The sequence below is a fragment of the Pan troglodytes genome, chromosome 13 (genome assembly GCF_028858775.2).
Source record: "Pan troglodytes isolate AG18354 chromosome 13, NHGRI_mPanTro3-v2.0_pri, whole genome shotgun sequence".
In the NCBI taxonomy this organism is placed as follows: Eukaryota; Metazoa; Chordata; class Mammalia; order Primates; family Hominidae; genus Pan; species Pan troglodytes.
In genome coordinates, this window is record NC_072411.2 from 133,986,135 (window position 1) to 134,006,605 (window position 20,471).

The window sequence follows — 20,471 nt, forward strand, 5'->3', positions numbered from 1 at the left end:
AGAAAGCTTTCAGAACGAAAAAGGCAAGGATAGAAAACAGGAGAGCAGGCTGAGTGTGGTGGCTCACACCTGTAATTCCAGCACTTTGGGAAGCTGAGGCGGGTGGATTCCTTGAGCTCAGGAGTTTGAGATTAGCCTGGGAAACATGGTGAAACCCCATCTCTACAAAAATACAAAATTAACCAGTCATGGTGGCGTATGCCTGTGGTCCCAGCTACTCTGGAGGCTGAGGTGAGAGGATTGCCTGAGTCCACAAAATCAATGCTGCAGTGAGCCGAGGTCATGCGGCTGCACTCCAGCCTGGGCGACAGAGGGAGACCCTGTCTCAAAAAAAAAAAAAAAAAAAAAAAAAAAAAAAAAGGAGAGTAAAGGCACAAAAACTTATAGTCCAAGAATAGTCCAAGAGTCTAACTAATAGAAATTCTAGAAAGGTAGAACAGAGAGAACTGAGGGGAGGATGGCATCAATAAATTAATTCAAGAAAATTTCGTAGATGGAAAGTGTCTAGGCCAGGAGCGGTGGCTCACCTGTAATCCCAGCACTTTGGGAGGCTGAGGCGGGCGGATCACCTGAAGTCGGGAGTTCGAGACCAGCCTGACCAACATGGAGAAACCCCATCTCTACTGAAAACACAAAATTAGCCAGACGTGGTGGTGCCTGCCTGTAATCCCAGCTACTCAGGAGGCTGAGGCAGGAGAATCACTTGAACCCGGGAGATTGCGCCATTGCACTCCAGCCTCAACAAGAGCGAAACTCTGTCTCAAAAAAAAAAAAAAGCGTGTAGCAAATGCCCAAGTCACATCATTAGTGCATTTACAGAATATCAAAGATAAAGAAAAGCGAAAAGCTTCCAGAGGTTAAACAAGTCATTATACAAAGGGTCAAATCAGAATAGGAAAAAAAATCAGAATAAATCAAATTCAAAAGGAACCCTGGAAGGTAGGAGAAAATTTAGCAGGGCCTTTAAAATTTTCAGGGAAACAATTCCTGAAACAAACTAAAACATATTTGCTTTCTTAAGAAACTAAGGAAAATATGGCTTCATCAAAATGACAGAGAAAACCAAGAAAGGGGATGACATGGGATATAGCAAGCAAGAAACAGCTGAAGGGAGTCCCCTGAGTGACAGTGAAGGAAGATCCCAAGACAATAGCTCTTTAACAGGTCTGGAGAGTGACTAGTCCAGGGTCCAGGCTAGAGCAGGTCACAAAGCTCAGGAAGAGATTTTCTTTTAAAAAGATAAAATTCATAGAATACCTAGTGTGTTTATATGGAAAGGAGATTTATACAATTAGAGGGAGATTTTGGGGTCAAATTCATGAGAAACACAGAAAATCTAAGCAAATGACAAAAATCCAAGTACTGACATCAAGAAAAATTAAAGGTAGTACTGGAAGAAAAAAGTAGTCATAGTGTAACTCATGGCTTCATTGCAAGTAGTGCTGATATGGTCATAACAATGAAAGCACATGCTAACACCCAATATAATTTACCTGGGAGGATGGGGGAACAAGAGTATGTATATCCGGATAGTCAGGCACGAAATGTTGAGAAACAACAAAACTGTCATTTTCCGTAGTGGAAAGTGGATAAATAATGCTAAAATGGAAACATTACGACATAGCCACAATTTGCTTTTTAGAAATACCAAGATGAATACCAAATAAATAAGCTAAAAAGGATTGAAAATAGTTTTCTCTGGGGAGTAGAAAATAGGGGGACAGGGAGTGGTGCTCTTCATTAGAAACTAGATAGACTGTGTTTTTTGTTTTTTTTTTTGAGATGGAGTTTCGCTCTTGTTGCCCAGGCTGGAGTGCAATGGCATGATCTTGGCTCACTGCAATCTCCACCTCCTGGGTTCAAGCAAGTCTCCTGCCTCAGCCTCCTGAGTAGCTGGGATTACAGGCATGCACCACCATGCCTGGCTAATTTTTGTATTTTTAACTGGAGATGGGGTTTCTCCATGTTGTTCAGGCTGGTCTCAAACTCCCGACCTCAGGTGATCCGCTTGCCTTGGCCTCCCAAAGTGCTGCGATTACAGGTGTGAGCCACCTTGCCCGGCTGACTATGATTCTTTAAATGATGAACACATACAACTTAATAAAAATAAAGACTAACTTTAAGAAGAGAGTGCTAAGGTTTTTTTTTGTTTTGTTTTAAAAAACAATTGACAAACCATTAAAGGAAAAGAAAATTAACATTATGCAAGCACAGAGGCTGTCTGCAAAAGATCGGTAATATTTGCGAAGAGACTGAGCTGCAGATAAATATATGTATAATATAGATATAGTTTACATGTGTCTTTTTTTTGGTTTTCTTTTTTTGCTATCTTGTGATCAGACTCTCTTCCCAAAGAAGAGAGTCTCTACCTTGTGGAAGGCAGTGACCGCTTTGCACTACAGCAGCTAGAAAGGCCAGATCCTTTTCTACCAGCCCCGGCATAATCAGGGGTGAGCACAAGAAGGCCTAGCCTTGGACACGTGCTGCCCAGTTCTGGGGTCCTGAAGCTACAGGACTTGCGAGGGAGTTGGAAGTTCTTCAGGGTGGGGGCAGCAGGGGCATGCCAACCTGCCCTTTCCTACTGTGTGGTCTCTGCTACAGACCCTGTCCTTCAACTTCCAGGCAGTTCCAAAAGCCTCAGATACCCTTTCCCATTGTTTGAATAGCTTGCAGTGAAGAACCCTAAACAACACAGCTGACTGGAATCATCATGTGTGTAGTAACACTATATTTTACCCTCTGGAGAGATTCTGTCTAGGTTTTGCTGCTATACGAGAAAAGTCTCGGCTGGGCGTCGTGGCTCACGCCTGTAATCGCAGCACTTTCGGAGGCCGAGGCGGGCAGATCACGAGGTCAAGAGATCAAGACCATCTTGGCCAACATGGTGAAACCCCGTTTCTACTAAAAATAGAAGAATTAGCTGGGCGTGGTGGTGTGCGCCTGTAGTCCCAGCTAATCAGGAGGCTGAGGCAGGAGAATCGCTTGAACAGAGGAGGCGGAGGTTGCAGTGAGCAGTGAGCCAAGATCGTGCACTGCACTCCAGCCTGGCGACAGAGCAAGATTCCGTCTCAAAAAAAAAAAAAAAAAGAAAAGTCTCAAAATATAACAAAGGGTTATTCAGCAGAGTGCCTGCAATGTGATGAGGAGTCTATCTTTCTGTGCACTCAACCTGCTTGTGGGCATCCCTGCATGAATGTACTGTAGCTTTCAGATCACATTGGTTGTGTCATTCTCCCCTCAGGGTGTGCAATTCCTAACAAACTCTCCTTCTATGCTCAATACATCTCCAGACAGTGCCGTTCCTCTCCACCCGTGTGATCTGCCTTCCTCTGGTTCATATTTTCAAACTCCACTTTTTTTTTTAAACAACTAAATTCAAAAGCAAGTTCACATACTTCCTTAGGTCATGTCTCACAATTATAATTACTATAAATATGCTCACACATCCCAGGGTCTCTATATGTTAAGAGAAAGCTTCCCAACGGCAGAAGGAAAACAACAGATACTACTGCTCTATCAATCCCCTCTGAGCTCAGATCTAAACTGTCCCAGGCAGCTAAGCCCAAGGTTTTCTGAAGACATAGTCCTCATTCGACCTTCTCTGAACAAGCTTTTCATTCTTTCACAGCCGATAGTGTCCTATGTACCCACTACGGCAACATGGACATCAGACTTTCTTAAATTAAACAATAAGACTAAACAAAACTAAAATGACTTCTACAGTTCCAGGCTCACAGGCAGACGAGGCATTCTAGCAAAACTAGAAAAGTCCCGGAGGGTCCCTGCACAAAGCTGCAGCTGGAGCAGACTGAACTTCCAGAAAAAGCACTACTGTGACTGGCAGAGGTCAGAAAAGCAAAGCCTGGGGCCAGGACTTACTCTTCAATCTATGTATTAAATGATAAAAAAGAAAGACGTTTTAAATTAGTCTTCTATCTGGCATTTAGTGAATAGTAAATTTAAGCTCCCCTTATTTCAAGGGAGAGAAGTAGCTAAAAATACATGGTTGATTTCCACAACATGAATGTCTTTTCTCTGTAAATAACCAGGTTAAGGACTTAATTGCTTTTCTTTTTTTTTTTTTTTTTTTGGAGACAGAGTTTCGCTCTTGTTGCCCAGACTGGAGTGAATGGCACGATCTCGGCTCACCACAACCTCCGCCTCCCGGGTTCAAGTGATTCTCCTGCCTCAGCCTCCCGAGTATTTGGGATTACAGGCATGCACCACCATGCCCGGCTAATTTTGTATTTTTAGTAGCGATGGGGTTTCTCCATGTTGGTCAGGCTGGTCTCGAACTCCCAACCTGAGGTGATCTGCCTGCCTCTGCCTCCCAAAATGCTGGGATTACAGGCATTGAGCCACCGTGCCCGGCCCTAATTGCTTATCTTTTTGGGAATCACATAAAAATATATTCTATAAAATATATTTATATGTTTGGCCAGTTCAATATACATAGTTATTCCTGCATGTGCCCTAATCTGGAAAATTATCTACCAGTATCTATATCATGTGCTTCATTTTATAATCCTTGCACATTTTAATCCTTAACAAGTTTTGTAAGATTTTATCCTCAATACAGCATTAGAGAAATACAAAGAGAGCTCCATCCAAGGATGTTGGGATTGAGGCCATTGAAGGCCCCTCTGAGTTCTGTAATTTTAGGGGTGAAAAGGAAGCCCTTAGTTTATGGTAGAAATGCAGCAATTTGGGAACATCTTTATAAAATGGAAATCCATAATAGTCTATTAGTAAGGAGAAATAAAAGTTATTAAGGTAGATGTCTTAAAATAATAACAACGAGAAAAGCTGGTCCTCAAAAGAGGAAACTTCAAGTTGACTTCTGAGGAGCCAAAAAAAAAAAAAAAAACAAAAAAAAAAACGAGGAAACATTTGGCTAAAAATGCTAGAAATGAAAGGCAAGCTTTGATGATTGGTCATCATCTGGCTAAAAACACATTTGTTTTAACAGCTTACTGCTAACCAGATTTTTTAGAGAAAAACAGCCCGAGTTTTAAGACTCAAAGCTCAAGTCACTTCCAATCTTGAGAGGAGGATTAGGTGGCCAGGCTTTAAAGGAGGGGCTGGAGTACTATTTATAAGTTCTACCCTCTGGGTCAGCCAGGTCTTTGTTCATTTAAAAGCTCCCTGGTGATTTATACGAAGGATGAGCACAAAGGAACATTCCTTTCCTATGGGAAGCCTCCTGCTTAGAGGAGATTGGGCCCTGGTACCCTCTAATTTGGAACCAGGCAAACATACGGAAGCACTTTCGTATGTAAAATAAGAATATCTTAAAAATAAGCTTCAGAACAAAACCAATAGTTTGCAAAGTATTAAGCGTTAGGAAAGGTAAAAAAGGAAGTAAATATTCCATAAATATTATGGAAGAATGGGTGACACTTGGCTCAACACAGGTTACGCAAATCCTCTTGTGTCTTACAGAATGGTTGTGACCTGGTGTGATTTAGGTGCAGTCTGGTGCTGGAGCTGGGGGCAGACTTGAGGTATAGAAGGCAGTGAAGGAGGTGGGTGGTAGAATGGGAAGGGAAGGATTGGGGATCAGAAGAGATCAGTTAGATGAACGGGGTACTAGGTAAATTTCCTTGAGAGATGTGAAAGTAGAAAACAGGATAATAAAATGATTTGAACCAAGCTTGTCCAACCCATGGCCTCTGGGCTGCATGTGGCCCAACACAAATTTGTAAACTTTCTTAAAACTTTTTTATTTATTTTTTAGTTCATCAGCTATCATCAGTGTATTTTATTTTTTAATTTTTATTTTACTTTATTTTATTTTTGAGACGGAGTCTCAATCTGTTGTCCAGGCTGGAGTGCAGTGGTGCAATCTCGGCTCACTGCAACCTCCACGTCCCAGGTTCAAGCGATTCTCCTGCCTCAGCATCCTGAGTAGCTGGGATTACATGTGCCCGCCCCCATGTCCGGCTAATTTTTTGTATTTTTAGTACAGACGGGGTTTCACTATGTTGCCCAGGCTGGTCTCAAACCCCTGACCTCAAGCAATCCACCTGCCTCGGTCTCCCAAAGTGCTGGGATTATAGGCATGAGCCACGGTGCCTGGCCCGTTGGTGTATTTTACATGTGCTCCAAGATAATTCTTCTTCCAATGTGGCCCAGGGAAGCCAAAAGATTGGACACCCCTGTTAAAGTAGTTTGTAACAATCATCTATGAGTATTTTGGAATGAGTACACTGGTTCTGAGAGACTTGATTCGTTTTAAATGGAAATAGCCAACATCATTTTTTATATAATAAACAGATCCACACTACATGCCTGTACCTCACTGGCCAGTTGAAGGAGGAAGAAAGAGAAATCAGGGTAAGAGAACAGAGAGTGAGAGGGAATGGGGAAGACAAAAAGCAGAAAGAGAAAAGAAACACGGGGGACACACACAGGAGAGACACAGGGACGGAGTGAAGGGGAAAAAAAGACTGAGAAAAAACACAGAAAGGCCCACATACAACTCAGAACCAAGAGACAGAGCCAGGACAGAAGGCAACAAAAAGGAAGAGTCTCCGAAAATTTGGAGATAAGATCCCATACAGTTTTCTTCCTACTTTAATATTGTATAGCTGTCTGGGTTAGTGAGTTTCATAAGACAGTTTGAAATTGATGAGCACAGGAGGAAGACTAAGTATTCCAAGTGTTAAGCTCCTCTGAAAATGTTAATTGGCTGGTTCATAGTTTCGTGTAATTTATCATCCAAACGATGATACTTTTTTTCTTTTGAGATGGAGTTTCGCTCTTTGTTGCCCAGGCCGGAGTGCAGTGGTGCGATCTCGGCTCACTGCAACCTCGGCCTCCCGGGTTCAAGCAATTCTCCTGTCTTAGCCTCCTGAGTAGCTGGGATTACAGGCATGCGCCACCACACCTGGCTAATTTTTGTATTTTTAGTAGAGACGGGGTTTCACCATGTTGGCCAGGCTGGTCTTGAACTCCTGACCTCAGGTGATCCGCCTGCCTCGTCCTCCCAGAGTGCTGGGATTACAGGCATGAGCCACCACACCCGACCTATGATACTTTAAAGAATGAAAGAGTGTGCTAACTGAAGAGCACATTTAAATGAGCTGGTTCATAAAATGTGCTAGAACAGTCCTGGGCATTAGTAAGCCATGTGTTAGCTATTATTATTATCAATGACAATTAATTCTTTATTGTCTCCCATCTAGCATTCTGACTGGTTTTCCTTGCTTCTATTCTTGCCTCCTTCTCCATTCTCTTCATAGAAGGAAAGGGTCTTTTAAAACTGTAAGTTAGATGTCAATCCCTGGCTTTCCTCTGCACTTAAAAAAATCGAGTTCTTTCCATGGTCTACAAGGCCCCTCAATCACTATGGCCTAGGCACAAAAGCCTCTTAACTCTTTCTCCAATACACTAATACCTCTTCTCACCTGCACCAAGCAGCCTGAGTACTCTTAACCTTATTCTTCACAGCCTCAGGTCCTGGTGTCAGTGGCACCTCCCTTGAGAGGTTCTTGGGAACACTGAGTCCACAATGGGTTCTGAATGCACTATTGCTTCTTCCTCATTTTCTCTTGCCGCCGCCATGTAAGAAGAGGCTTTCACCTCCCGCCATGATTCTGAAGCCTCCCCAACCATGTGGAACTGTAAGTCCAATTAAAGCTTTTTTTTTTCGTTCCCAGTTTTGGGTATGTCTTTATTAGCAGCATGAAAACAAACTAATACAGTAAATTGGTACCAGTAGATTGGGGGTGTTGCTGAAAAGATACCTGAAAATGTGGAAGTAACTTTGAAACTGGGTAACAGGCAGAGGTTGGAACAGTTTGAAGGGCTCAGAAGAAGACAGGAAAATGTGGGAAAGTTTGGAACTTCCTAGAGGCTTGTTGAATGGCTTTGCCCAAAATGCTGATAGCAATATGGACAATAAAATTCAGATGGAGATGAGGAACTTGTTCGGCACTGGAGCAAAGGTGACTCTTGTTATGTTTTAGCAAAGATACTGGTGGCATTTTGCCCGTGCCCTAGAGTTTTCTGGAACTTTGAACTTGAGAGAGGTTTAGGGTATCTGGTGGAAGAAATTTCCAAGCAGCAAAGCATTTAAGAGATAACTTGGGTGCTGTTAAAGGCATTCAGTTTTATAAGGAAAGCAGAGCATAAAAGTTTGGAAAATTTGCAGCCTATGTGATAGAAAAGCAAAAACAATTTTCTGGGGAGAAATTCAAGCCAGCTGCAGAAATTTGCATAAGTAGCAAGGAGCCTAATGTTAATCCCCAAGACCATGGAGAATGTGTCACAAGGCCACATCAGAGAACTTCCCTGCAGCCCCTCCCATCAAGGACCCAGAGGCCCAGGAGGAAAAAGTGGTTTCACGGGCTGGGCCCAGGTTCCCCATGCTGTGTGCAGCCACTTGGTGCCGTGTCCCAGCTGCTCCAGCCATGGCTAAAAGGGGCCAATGTACAGCTCGGGCTGTGGCTTCAGAGGGTGGAGGCCCCAAGCCTTAGCAGCTTCCATGTGGTGTTGAGCATGCGGGTGCACAGAAGTCAAGAATTGAGGTTTGAGAACCTCCGCCTGGAGTTTAGATGTATGGAAATGCCTGGATGCCCAGACAAAAGTTTGCTACAGAGGCAGGGCCCTCATAAAGCGCCTCAGCTAGGGAGTAAGGGAAATGTGGGGTTGGAGCCCCGACACAGAGTCCCTACTGGGGCACTGCCTAGTGGAGCTGCGAGAGGAGGTCCACTCTCCTCCAGACCCCAGAATGGTAGATCCACCAACTTGCACCGTGCACCTGGAAAAGCCGCAGACACTCAATGCCAGCTGGTGAAAGCAGGCAGGAGGGAGGCTGTACCCTGCAAAGCCACAGGGGCGGAGCTGCCCAAGACCATGAGAACCCGCCTCTTGCATCACCGTGACCTGTTTGTGAGACCTGGAGTCAAAGGAGCTCATTTTGGAGCCTTAAAATTTGACTGCCCCGCTGGATTTTGGACTTGCATCGGCCCTGTAACCCCTTTGTTTTGGCCAATTTCTCCCATTTGGAATGGCTGTATTTACTCAATACGTGTTCCCCCACTGTATCTAGGAAATAACTAGTTTGCTTTTGATTTTACAGGCTCATAGGCGGATGTGACTTGCCAAGGCAAGGCAAAGTCTCAGATGAGACTTTTTTTTTTTTTTTGAGATGGAGTCTCACTCTGTTTTATTTTTTTTTGAGATGGAGTCTCACTCTGTTCAGGCTGGAGTGCAGTGGTGTGATCTCAGCTCACTGCAATCTCTGCCTCCCGGGTTCAAGTGATTCTTCTGCCTCAGCCTCTCAAGTAGCTGAGATTACAGGCACCTGCCACCACGCCCAACTAGTTTTTTGTATTTTTTAGTAAAGATGGGGTTTTGCCATATTGGGCAGGCTGGTCTTGAACTCCTGACCTCAGGTGATCCAGCTGCCTTGGCCTCTCAAAGTGCTGGGATTACAGACGTGAGCTACCGTGCCAGGCCTCAGATGAGACTTTGGACTGTGGACTTTTGGGTTAATGTTGAAATGAGTTAAGACTTTGGGGGATTGTTGGAAAGGCATGACTGGTTTTGAAGTGTGAGGACACGAGATTTGGAGAGGCCAGGGCAGAATGATATGGTTTGGCTATGTCCCCACCAAAACCTCAACTTGAATTATATCTCCCAGAATTCCCAAGTGTTGTGGGAGGGATTTAGGGGGGAGGTAATTGAATCATGGGGGCTGGTCATTCTCGTGCTATTCTTGTGATAAGTCTCACGAGATTTGATGGGATTATCAGGGGTTTCTGCTTTTGCTTCTTCCTATTTTCTCTTGCTGCTGTCATGTAAGAGCCTTTCGCCTCCCGCCATGATTGTGAGGTCACCCCAGCCATGTGGAACTGTAAGTCCAATTAAACCTTTTTCCCCCGTTTCAGGTGTGTCTTTATCAGCAGTGTTAAAACAAACTAATGCAACCTACTATGTACCAGGTATTAATGTCAAAGTTGCATCTAAAAAATTTGGGCAATATGTTTCATTTAAAATGACAGGTGGTATAGAGGGGGACAATATCTTTAAATTCATATATTATTTGATAAAATTTATGGTCTTAGTTATATATGTGAAAATATGTCTATTTCATCCATATCACTTTTTTTTTTTTTTTTTTTTTTAAGACAGAGTCTCACTCACTCTGTTTCACTCACTCGCTTTGTTGCCCAGGCTGGAGTGCGATCTCAGCTCACTGCAACCTCCTCCCGGGTTCGAGAGATTCTACTGCCTCAGCCTCCCAAGTAGCAGGGATTACAGGCGTGTGCCACCATGCTCATCTAATTTTTTTTTTTTTTTTTAGTACAGACTGGGTTTCACTGTGTTGGCCTGGCTGGTCTCGAACTCCTGAGCTCAAGTGATCTGCCCACCTTGGTCTTCCAAAGTGCTGGAATTACAGGAGTGAGCCACCATGCCTGGCCTCACATCACTTTTTAAAAATATTTTTTCACTGCAAAGATGACAGACTGCATTATATTCAGGGTTACCTTGTATATGGACATTATTCTCATAATTTTATGGGTTCCTTCTAGTTAGAACCAAATAACTTATTCACTCATCTCCTTCAAAATAGCTCATATGCAAGTTGACACTTCTTAATGATACTGAGATAATCCTCTAATGATATTACCCCAAATCCTCATTACCAATCTAGGGATGGAAAATCTAAAACATTTCAATTCATATCAATTCACCAAGAAATAAATTGTTTTATCAGGTGTTATTCTATTCTAGTCTTTTTTTTTTTTTTTTAAATAAACCTTTATTTTAGAATAGTTTTTTCTTTTTTTTGAGACAGGGTCTTGCTTCATTGCCCAGGCTGGACTGCAGTGTTGCAATCACTGCTCATTGCAGCCTTGAGCTTCCAGGCTCAATTGATCCTCCCACTTCAGCCTCCTGAGTAGCTGGACTATAGGCACTTACCACCTCGTGTGGCTAATTTTTTAAAAACATTTTTTTATAGAGATGGGGCCTCACTATGTTGTCCAGGCTGGTCTCAAGTGATCCTCCCACCTTGGCTTCCCAAAGTACTGAGATTACAGGCGTGAGCACTGTGCCCAGCCAAGAACAGTTTCAGATTTATAGAAAAGTTGCAAAATAGTAGAGTTCTCATTTATCGCACACCCAGTTTACTCTATTATTAACATCTTACATTTGTCACAACTAAGGAACCAATATTGATGTTATTGCTCCTCTTGGATGTGAGAGATTCTCAGACTTTCCTTGTTTTTGATGACCTTGACAGTTTTGAGGAGAACTGGTCAGGTATTTTGTAGGATATCCATAAATTGGTATTTGATGTTTTTCTCATTATTAGACTGGAGTTATGGGTTTTTTGGGAGGAAGACCACAGAGATAGTATCATTTTTATCACATCAATATCAAGGATACATGCTATCAACATGACCGATCGATGCTGATGTTAACCTTCATCACCTGGTTGAGGGTACTCTGTCAGTTTCTTCCATTGTGAAGTTACTCTTTTCCTCTCCTTTCTACACTGTCCCCTTTGGAAGGGAGTTACTAAATCCGGCACAACTTAAGGGGTGGTGAATTATGCTCTACTTCCTTGAGGGATAAATAACTATATGAATTACTTGGAATTATACACTGGAGATTTATCTCTTCTCCCCATTTGTTTTATTCAATCATTTATTTATATCAGTCCAGCTTTTTTTAATCAAATGACTGTGCTCTGATACCTAAATTTTTATCACCAAGATGAAAGTATTTTAACACTAAGAAATCTGCTTAGAAATATTTATTTGAGATGCTTACATGTAAGTCTCAGGAATTCATTTGAGTTATGGGGTAAGACAGAAACCACAGGGTATGTTAGTTTATAGTCAGAAGGAAAAGCTGAGAGAGGGGAAAATACAGTTGGTTTAGAGCAGAACACCTGCTGTGGAGTCCAAGTTCTATCATGTAGCAGCTGTGATCTTAGATCAGTCATTTAACCTGCCTGAGATTTAATTTGTAAACAACAGATAATATGAAGGCCTTACAGTTGTTCCAGGATTATATGAAATGCCTACAAAAATGGTTTAGAGATTATAAAACACGATATAAGCAAGTGTAGGACATTATTATACCATAATTCTTCAGGATTGAAGGAGGCAAATTATGGAAGTGACTTTTTATGAACAACTTCAAATTCTCTAATAAAAGCATATATTATTATCTTATTCTTTCTCTAAAATCTTCAAAAAGGAAAACACAACTGAAAGCTTATTTGTATTAGTTAATGTTTGACTTGAGTTTTATTCACTCAAAACCTTGTAATTCCTGGAAAACCTGCTGCAATCTTTTGTGCTGCTCATATATTAATCTTCATCTCTTTGCTCATCCTCTTTTGTTTTAGAGATAAGGCCTAACTCTACTTTTATACTTGTATTATATATATATTAAATATTAGATAGATATATACAGAGCAGAAATTATATTTGAGAGATTTGAGTTTTTTATTTTTTTTTGAGACGGAGTCTCACTCTGTCGCCCAGGCTGGAGTGCAGTGGCGCAATCTCAGCTCACTGCAAGCTTCGCCTCCCAGTTCACCCATTCTCCTGCCTCAGCATCTCGAGTAGCTGGGACTACAGGCGCCCGCCACCACGCCCGGCTAATTTTTTGTATTTTTAGTAGAGACGGGGTTTCACCGTGTTAGCCAGGATGGTCTCAATCTCCTGACCTCGTGATCCGCCCGCCTCGGCCTCCCAAAGTGCTGGGATTACAGGAGTGAGCCACCGCACCCGGCCTTCTCTTTTATATTACTGGTCCAACAGCCTCCCAACTCATTTTTCTCCTCCAGTCTCTGGCCCATTGTTTCTCAAAGGGTGGTTCCATGACCTTGTTAAAAATGCTGTTTCGGCCGGGAGCGGTGGCTTACGCCTGTAATCCCAGCACTTTGGGAGGTCGAAGTGGGCGGATCATGAGGTCAGGAGATCAAGACCATCCTGGCTAACACAGTGAAACCCCGTCTGTACTAAAAAATACAAAAAAAAAAAAAAAAAAAAAAAAAAAAAGCTGGGCGTGGCGGCACGCGCCTGTAGTCCCAGCTACTCCGGAGGGTGAGGCGGGAGAATGGCGTGAACCTGGGAGGCGGAGCTTGCAGTGAGCCGAGATCGTGCCACTGCAGTCTAGCCTGGGCGACAGAGCAAGACTCTGTCTCAAAAAATAAATAAATAAATAAATAAATAAAAATAAATAAACAAACAAATAAAAATAAATAAATAATAAAAAATAAAAATATAAAAAGCCACTAGCTTTCACATAGATGAGCTTTTGCATGGAAATAAATTAAATAACAAATAAAAAATGTAAAAAGCCCCTCTAGTCTGGCTTTTACAATCTAATACACTGTGACCAGAGTGCCAGTCCTAAAATACAAACTGGATCATATCATTACCTCCTCTTCAGAAACCTTCAATAGGTTTTCACTGTTCAGAGAAAAGTGCTAACTTCTTAGCTTAGTATTGAAAGTTTACATTGTGGCTCAAAGATCTCTCTGGCTTCCCTTTCTGTTTTACACTCCTTCCTACACCCATTCTCATCCAGGCACAGTGAATATACTATGCACATATGCACCTCTATGCACTCTGGTGAGCTTGCACACTCTTGTCTGAAGCTTCTCATAAGACTTCAAACATCAGCAACATCAAAAGAGTTGAGTGGCCTTTCAGGGACCCAATCAAGTGTTATGATGACCATAGGACCACATCAGACAAAGATGATAAAGGAGGGAGGAATAAACCTCTTCCTGACTTAGAGGATCCCTGTGGAGGTAACCATGACAGAGGAAAATGGGAGTAACAAAGACAGCAATTATTGTTATCAGAGGCTGGCTACAATTGCCCCAGATGTACCACGTACCAACTGCAGAGTAAAGCCAGCCATATCACCCCCAGAGAATCTCTCTAAAACAAATCATCTCAATAGTCTTCACTTCCATTGCTGTGAGAAGAAAATGGCTTTTGTCTTTTTCTTTTTTTTTGAGACGGAGTCTCCCTCTGTCGCCCAGGCTGGAGTGCAGTGGTGCGATCTCAGCTCACTGCAACCTCCACCTCCCAAGTTCAAGTGATTATCCTGCCTCAGCCTCCTGAGTAGCTGAGGTTACAGGCGCCCGCCACCATGCCTGGCTAATTTTTTTTTTTTTTTTTTTTTTTTTTTGGTATTTTTAGCAGAGACAGGGTTTCACAATGTTGGCCAGGCTGGTCTTGAACTCCTGACCTCAAATGATCCACCTGCCTCAGCCTCCCAAAGTGCTGGCATTACAGGTGTGAGCCACCACGCCCAGCCTTCTTTTGTCTTTTTTTTTTTTGTATGAGAATGCCATTAATGCCATGCAGCAAAACTTATTCCAAAGAATGGCAGTTTCTCATTGTGTGATGAGACTAAGAGAAAGGTAATAAAGTAGACTGGTTAAGTGCCCTGGCCAGGGTTACAGAGCAACGATAAAAGGATAATCTTCTTCTTCTTGCTCTGCTATCACCTTTCTTATCCTCTCTTCCAAAGACTAAATTTTACCCTTATTTCTTACAATGAACTAAATGTTTATGTCCCCTCCAAATTCATACATTGAAATCCTAACCCCCAATGTGATGGTATTAGGAGGTGGGCTTTGGGAGGTGATGAGGCCATGAGGGTGGAATCTTCATGAATGGGATCAGTGACCTACAAAAGGGACCCTAGAGAGCTTTCTCCTCTCTTTGAACCACATAAGGATACGAGAAAACAGTAGTCTGCAACCTGGAAGAAGGCTCTCACCAAAACCTGAACATGCTGGTACCCTGATCTCAGACTTCCAACCTCCAGAGCTATGAGAAATGTTTCTGTTGTATATAAGCCACCCAGTCTTTGGCACTTTGTTACAGCAGCCCGAAATGACAAAGATATCTCTACTATAAATTTTTAAAATTACAGTGCTTTTTTTCATAATGAAATAAAGAACAACTTACTTGTAAAAAGACCCAGAAAAACTAAGTCTTAAGCACTTCTATAAACACCAAAGTGCTCAAACCAATGACAATTCTGATTTCAGTCATAGGCTCCCAATTTCTGGGGAAGCTGATTGCTTATGAAAGTGATTCACAACGAGCCTGTAATCCCAGCACTTTGGGAGGCTGAGGTGGGCGGGATCACTTGAGGTCAGGAGTTCAAGATCAGCCTGGTCAACATGGTGAAACCCTGTCTCTATGAAAATACAAAAGTTAGCCAGGCATGATGCCCAATATTTATTTTCCTACCACACAAGATCTCTAAAAGAAAAGTTGGCTGGGCACGGTGGCTCATGCCTGTAATCCCAGCACTTTGGGAGGCTGAGGCAGGCGGATCAACTGAGGTCAGGAGTTCCAGACCAGCCTGACCAACATGGAGAAACCCCGTCTCTACTAAAAATACAAAATTAGCTGGGTGTGGTGGCGCATGCCCGTAATCCCAGCTACTCAGGAGGCTGAGGCAGGAGAACCACTTGAACCTGGGAGGCGGAGGTTGCAGTGAGCTGAGATCGTGCCATTGCACTCCAGCCTGGGTGACAAGAGCAAAACTCCATCTGAAAAAAAAAAAATTATATATATAAAGCCTATTTCTCTGAAAATAAAAACTGTGCACTTCTGAAACTTTTATGTACAGATTCTGGTAGAGAAATGGTTAAAAGAGGTAAAAATGTGATGACAGAGCTTTTCTCTTGCAGAATAATCCACTGTGCATCTTTATAAAAGTTCCCTAATTACAGAACATTTCTCTTTTCTTTTCATTGTAAAGAGACCATTAGCAAAATTACTCTCTTCCCCTATAATGCAAGCAGACTGGGGCAAGAACAAACAGTCTTGGGGGCAGACCATTTCTTTTGTTGAAGTTGTTGGAGTGGTATTTATTCCCAAAGGTTTGGGCAAGAAGACATATTTGACTTTGATTACAACATAGCTTGGCCATCATATACCATTGAAGTTTTCAAGATGTTGCTCTAAGGATTTTCCAGCTTTCCACATCATAATGTACATATTAATGCAGAGGAAACTCAAACTGTAAGAGATATTGGTTGTCCTGAAGCACAATTCCAACCAAATCAATGGTTTATTTATTTATTAAAGACAGGGTCTCACTCTGTCGCCTAGGCTGGAGTGCAATGGCACAACTGAAGCTCACTGCAGCCTTGAACTCCTGGGTGCCAGCAATTCTTCCCACCTCAGCTTCTTGGGTAGCTAGGACTATGGGTGCAAACTACTAAACCTGGCTTTTTTTTTTTTTTTTTTTGAGAGACAGGGTCTCTCTCTCTGTTGTTCTAGGCTGATCTCTATCTCCTGGCCTCAAGTGATCCACCTACCTTGGCCTCCCAAAGTGTTGAGATTATAGGCATGAGCCACCACACCTGGCCCTAAACCAAAGATTCAAAGAGAAAGTTTAGAAATATAACTCCAGCCACAGGTTGCAATCCAAACATCATTAAGAATTCCCTGTGGTGAAGCATCTTCTGAGAAAGTGAAGTCAAGCTCCATGTGTTAGGTTTAAGTGCTCAAAAAAAAAAAAAAAGAGATAGTATTCAATTGACTATTGTTGTAAAAGCCTTAGAGAAGGGCTAATCTAACCTCGCTTCCAGATATCTTTTCTTTTTTTGAGACAGGTTCTCACTCCCGTTGCCCAGGCTGGAGTGCAGTGGTACGATCACAGCTCACTGCAGCCTCGACTTCCTGGGCTCAGGTGATCCTCCCACCTCAGCCTCCTGAGTATGTGGGGCTACAGGTGTGTGCCACCACACCTGGCTAATTTTTTATATATTTAGTAGAGACAGGGTTTTGCCATGTTGCCCAGGCTGGTTTCGAACTCCTGGGCTCAAGCAACTTGCCTGCCTCAGCCTCCCAACAGACATCTCCTTTTAAACATGTCCCCTCCTGTGGACCAGGACAATTTCCAAACACTAAAAGTTTCAAGAATTAAATGATTTATTTATTTTTTTTCTTTAGATGAGTTTTGCTCTTGTTGCCCAGGCTGGAGTGCAATGGCACGATCTCGGCTCACTGCAACCTCCGCCTCCCAGGTTCAAGCAATTCTCTTGCCTCAGCCTCCCCAGTAGGTGGGATTATAGGAGCGTGCGACCATGCCCAGCTAATTGTTGTATTTTTAGTAGAGACAGGGTTTCACCATGTTGGCCAGGTTAGTCTCGAACTCCTGACCTCAGGTGATCTGCCCACTTCAGCCTCCCAAAGTACTGGGGTTACAGGTGTGAGCCACTGTGCCCGGCTAAACAGTCAATTTCTTAAACCCCCATATCAGAATGTAAATAAAATTAAGGTAAAAATTCAGTTATCCTGGGTCAGGATTCACTTTAAACAATATAAAAGCCTATCTAATAATGTTTAATGATATGAGAAAATGTTCATAATGTATTGATATGTGAACAGGAAGAATATTTTTTAATTAAAAAGCAGTTTACAAAACATGTATAATGTGATCACAGTTATTAAAAATTATATTTACACATATATTTCCTTTACCAAAGGAATGGCTGTTACAGAAAGTTTGGAAAATAGAGGACAGTGCTTGCTTTGGCAGCACATATACTAAAATTGGAATGATACAGAGAAGATGAGCATGGCCCCTTAAAAAAAAAAGGACAAAAAAGAAATAACTGTAATCTTATAACCCAGAGATTACTGGGTTTAATATTTTGATGTATATATTTCTAATTTTTGATGCACATATACTTCTCCCCAATAAATGTAATTGTAAAAGTTTTTTTTAGTCATTAGCTTTGCCTATATATCTACCTACCTACCTGTCTGTCTGTCTGTCTAAAACGGCATCTTAGATAGACAGACAGATAGGTAGATAGATAGTGCAGTGGTGCACATGGCTTACTGCAGCTTCAAACTGTTGGGCTCAAGGGATTCTCCTGGCTTGGACTCCTGAGTAGCTAGGATTACAGGCACCCCCAGCTAATTTTTTTTTTTTTTTTTTTTTTTGTAGAGACAAGGTCTCACTATGTTGCCCAGGCTGGCTCAAACTCCTGGGCTCGAGTGATGCCCCTACCTTGGCCTCCCAAAGTGCTGGGATTACAGGCATAAGCCACTGCATCTGGCCACATCAACTTATATATACCTTGTGTTCTAAGAAGCTAGGGCAAATTATAAGAATCATGTACAACAGTGCTTCTCAGCCTTGGCTGCCTATTAGAATCACTTGGGGAACTCCTAAAACTCCTGATTCCTGGACCTGACCTTTCAGACCAATTAGAATCTCTGGAGGTGGAACCCAGGCATCAGTATTTTTCACAGTTCCCCAAGTCATTCCACTGAAGCCAGGGTGGAGAACCACGACTTGACAAAGTGTCTCCTAATCCCTGACCCTTGAGCAAAAGGTGATTTACAACAGGGATTTCTTAAATTTTCATATGCATACCAGTCATCTGGAGATCTTGTTAAAATACAGATTCTGGTTCAGTAGGTTGGGGTGGGATCTGAGATTTTGCATTTCTAACTAGCTCCCTGATGATGCCAATGCTACTGCCCCAGGGATCATACTTTGAGTAGCTTTAGGGTACCAGGAAAGAAAACTCTCATAAAGAGTGAAAAGAAAAAAATTATAGCCACTAAAGCCCATACTCTATACCACCAGACAGGAAGGGGTGGTCCACAGTGGATGAACAAAGGGTTGAGGCTGGGAATTAAAAGACATTTCTAGGCCAGGCATGGTGGCTCACGCTTGTAGTCCCAGCACTTTGGGAGGCTGAGGCAGGAAGACTGCTTGAGGCCAGGAGTTCGACACCAGCCTGGGTAACATAGGGAGACATCATCTCTATTAAAAAAAAAAAATTAGCCAGGCGTGATGGCACATGCCTGTAGTCCCAGCTACTTGGGAAACCGAGGTGGGAGGATTGCTTTAGTCCAGATGTCAAGGCTGCAGTGAGCTGTGTTCATGCCATTGCACTCCAGCCTGGGTGACAAAGTGAGACCCTGTCTCAAAATAAATAAATAAAGCAATTTTAAAGAGGAAAAAAAGGAAAAAGGTATTTCTAGGAAATAAGATTTTAGAGATTGGAAAGGTTTGGAATAACGCATTTTTCAGGGGGAAAAACAGCCATTGGAGCTTATTATTCGTGTGTACAAAGGAAGGCAAGCAAGCATGGGGGAGAAGAGGAGTAGGCAGTGAGAGAAAAAGATCAAATGTCTAAAAAATTGTTATGGAAAAAATAAACCCTTGGCTACAGTGCTGGAAAGGGATAGAGAAGCACTATAAAGGGATCTGTGGAATCTATTTCTCTGCCAAAAACATGTTTGGGAAGCAGAAAAGCTAATAAACTGAAGTTGGTATAGATTAATAACCATCTTCCATCAACTCCCTCTTGGGGACATGAAGAGACCCCAGGAGTATAAGTCTCCCGTGGCAGTGCTTTAGGAACTAACAACAAACAGTGAACTACTGCCCAAATGCTTCTCTTTATAAGCAGTAAGAATGGCAAGAAACTCAAACATGGCATCCCTTTGCGGCTTCTTGGCAATATCCTTCTGGGAATTTCTAAACTTCCAGGCAGGCTGGAGATATAGCCCCCAAAACAGGGAAAAAAGTGTTTTTCTCCTGAGGGCTTTCCCATAGAAATGAGAAATGTTTAGTATTTTTTAGAACAATAAGGTAAACATTTAATGTAAAGATATTCATAAGTCACTACCAGACTTTTATACCTCCAAAATAATTTCTAAAAACAATAAAATAGGAAAACCTTCATGTAAATTAGCTGGAGCAATTATTTGAATCAGCTGGTATACTTTATCAGCTGGTCCTTATCAAATGGGTCACATCCAAGTAAATTTCTGTTTAAATCAATAGAAGAAAGTAAGGGGAAGACTTTACCAAGATATGGAAAGAATTCTGTTGTCACATGATTTGTGTTACACATCGCTTAGGTATATGAAACTTTGGCAGAAATGTATACAGTCTTCACATTCAGTATCTATTTACTATATAATGATGGCCAAGATGTACTGAGTACTAGATAGTATGCTAATAATTTAGATATTATTCATGTATAAATTAATCCACATAACCCTATGAAATAGGCATTATTATTATAGCTCTTACATGGATGAGGAATCTGTACAGGTTTGAGGATGGTAAGTTTTTGCTTCATTTCATTGCTAAAAGGTCACAAAGCCAGTTAAGTGGTCAAGTTGGTTTTTGACTGCCTGATTCTAACATCTGTGATTTTTAACTTTATATGACACCTCCAACTATCCTGCATACCCAGTTTGTACCAGGGAGAGACTGAGGGATATAAGATGAATAAGTCATGATCCCTAAACTCATGGTACAAGACAAGCAGTTCCTCTAGCACATGAGATTAAAAGGCATTTCCAAATGCTACAGGATACAAGATGCCAGATCAGATTATGCTGCTAGTGTATTCCACAGGTCAAAACCCATATACTTTTGGAGCCCTTGATTTTTAAGTTTTATATAACCTTAGTGGGTAAAAG

At 42.1% G+C, this 20,471-nt stretch overlaps 1 protein-coding gene and 1 non-coding gene across 5 annotated transcripts in view; one reads left to right on the forward strand and one right to left on the reverse strand.

Annotated features, from left to right (window-relative positions):
• PDE6D (phosphodiesterase 6D) overlaps positions 1-20,471 on the reverse strand; it is a 53,872-nt gene that overhangs the window by 7,929 nt on the left and 25,472 nt on the right. The gene's annotated exons all lie outside the window — the stretch shown is intronic.
• On the forward strand, positions 17,538-17,640 carry LOC112208449 (U6 spliceosomal RNA). The gene has a single exon (XR_002942934.1). It is a non-coding gene; the product is annotated as a U6 spliceosomal RNA (small nuclear RNA).